Source organism: Poecilia reticulata, unplaced genomic scaffold (genome assembly GCF_000633615.1).
Source record: "Poecilia reticulata strain Guanapo unplaced genomic scaffold, Guppy_female_1.0+MT scaffold_181, whole genome shotgun sequence".
NCBI lineage: Eukaryota > Metazoa > Chordata > Actinopteri > Cyprinodontiformes > Poeciliidae > Poecilia > Poecilia reticulata.
Window position 1 is genome coordinate 487,744 of NW_007615018.1, and position 2,873 is coordinate 490,616.

Sequence of the window (2,873 nt, forward strand, 5' to 3'; positions counted from 1 at the left end):
GGGAGGGAAGTCTGGGCCTCCTGAGGCTGCTGACCCCGAGACCCGACCCCGGATAAGATGGATGGATGGATGGATGGATGGATGATATAAAATATTTTATTTGTGAATGAATGAATGAAAAAAAAAGAATCTTTTCCTCTTTTTCTGGCTGAATAAAAAAAATATTGTTGTTGCTTTTTGACAGAGTAACTTTACCAACGGCTCCGACAGAACCCGGTCCGAACTCGGTCCGAACCCTGAGACTCTTGGATCCGTTTGTCTCATAAAACATGTTAACACAGCGCCACCTGCAGGTGCTAAAAGGTGAGCTCAGGCCCCGCCCACCGCCAGGTGCGATGCCTCAGCAGAGGAATTTATGATCCGAATCATTCAGAACGTTCCTCTAAAGCCAGCTCCACTGGACCGGTCCATCAGAACCAGAACAACCCGGAGCTTCAGAAATAAAATCTGTTGCTGGACCTGGTTCTGGAGGTTCTGATGGTTCTTGTTTGGGTCGGAACTCTCTGGATCTCGGAATAATCCGACAGAACTGAACTTCAGTTTTCAGCAGGAAATCCAGAACTGCGGGTCAGAACAGAACCGAGTTCGGTCCGTATCGGGTCCGGAAGATCCGGCATGGAGCAGGAGGAACCGACTCTGATGGTTCAAAGGTTCAGAAAGTTCTTCTGCAACAGAGAGGGAGTTCGGTTCCTGGACGGGGAGGTCCAGTTGAGGTGATGGGTCGGTTCTGAGTTCGCTCAGCGAGATTCGGTTCAGACAAACCTAAAATGTGGTTTCTACTCTGGTCTCTTGGTTCTGGTCTCTTGGTTCTGGTCTCTTGGTTCTGCCGTGTGTGGTTCCGTCCATCTCCACCTCGTCCTCTGGTTCTGGTGAGGCCGACTCGGTCCGGTTCAGATTGGGTCACAGGTGGCGCGGGTTCGATTCCCGGCCTGGTGAAAGAGCAGAACCAGTAAAACCCAGAAAAACGGTCTTGATTCTGAAATGTGACAGAAAGAAACATCGATTGATCGATCAGATCAACGGAAACCAGAACCTGCCCGGCCGCAGGGTGGATGCTCAGCAGGTGGAGTTCAGGTGGAGAAGCCCAGAATGTTCTGCTGGAACAGCCCGGAAGAATGACGAAACGTTTCACGGTCTGACGTCACGGCTCCAGCGGAGAACTGGGACCATCAGAAACTCTGAGCCTCCGCTGGTGACGCTAAGCTAACATGATTACAGCTTTTACCCTCGGTTGCTTTGCTAAAGATGAATGTAGCTGTAGCAGGAACCCCAGTTGGGAACGTCGGGAACGTCGGGAATGTCGGGAACGCCATGAGCCTCAGGAACGTCTCCGGTTTCCTCCTGAAGCTAAAACTGAGCCGGGAGACGCGGAGCCTTCAGAGTAATGACCTCCATTCATTATCAGCCGCTTGATTTCCATTTACTGCCAGATCCGACAATTAACGGGAGCAGCTGAGGAGGTGATGGAGGTGATGGAGGGAGGGCGGGACGCCCAGAGGTCGCCCTCCACCTTCGGTGATAAATTAACTCCCATAACCAGCCTTCCTCTTCCTCCTCCTCTTCCTCGCTCTCGCAGTTCCTCTGTTTCAGTTCTGGTTTCCTGCTTTGTCCCCCCTGATGTCTCAAAGTGTCTCCGTCCATCAGGAGTTTGTCCAGGTGAGTCTGATGGACGCCGCGCACGCGGAAGCCCTGCGCGTGCGCGGCGTCCTGAGCTAAACACATATTAGCTTTGGGATCCGGGAGCCGCGCGTTGGGACGCAGCGATCGCTCATCCGGCGGGGGACAAACACAATTACAGAGAAACTCCTGACCTCTGCATCTCCCTCCATTTAAATGTTTGATGTCTCATTGAATTAGTATCACAGTGTGAAAGACAAAGCTAATGGAAATGAGCCAGAGACAGCGCACTCTGCTGATTGGGCCGATATAATTAGAATAATATCACGTCCGGCGTTAATAAGAAGGAACGGAAATAAATAACGGGCCGTCCGTTAATAGCTGCGGCGTTGAAATGTGCCGAGGCCAGCGCTTCTCCCTGTTTGCTCATGGGCCGCTGATCGCCCGAATATTGATGCGTCGGAGGGATCCTCAGCTTCTCCCTCCTGATTATTCATCTTGATAAATACATAAGGACGGACTAAATTATGGTTGTTTTTCAGCCGCCGCGGCTCCCTGAGAATTAGCTCCGCTGATGGATGGGAGACGCCGCCGCAGTCTTTGGCTTTTCTCCACAAATATTCATTTTCCCGCTGACAGCCGTGAAGATGTGCTTTTCTTCTTCCACGGCTCTAATTGTTTTTCCTCCGGTGGACATTATTATTTGTCATTTTTAGGAAATTACCAGGAAACGAAGCGGCGGAGAGTGAACTCGGTTCTTCTGCGTTCATGCAGCTTTAAGGGAATTTAAAGGTCATAAATTCATATTAACTCCATATTTCATCTTCACAAAAAACTCAATAATTTATTCAAACTCCATTATATGCAGAACAATTAATTGTCATCTGGATTCAGTCTATTTTATATCAATATAATATCTTTAGTTTATTTTTATTTTTAAAGGTCCAGCCGGCAGGAATTGCTGCCATCTAGCGGTGGCTGACAAAATGAGGCTATCATCAGTGAGCAGGCAGGGACACTCTGGACATGTAACCATGGAGACCGTCCCAGACCAAAAAGGACAAATTAGACCAGCAGCGACTTTTCTGAGAGCAAATATGTAGGATTCTGTTGACTGTTTCCGTTAAAGTCCAGATTGTCCTGCAGAAGCTCAGTGTCAATATTATGTTATTATCAGTTATTATCAGTTATTATCAGTTATTATTATTATTATTATTATTATTATTATTATTATTATTATTATTATTATTATTATT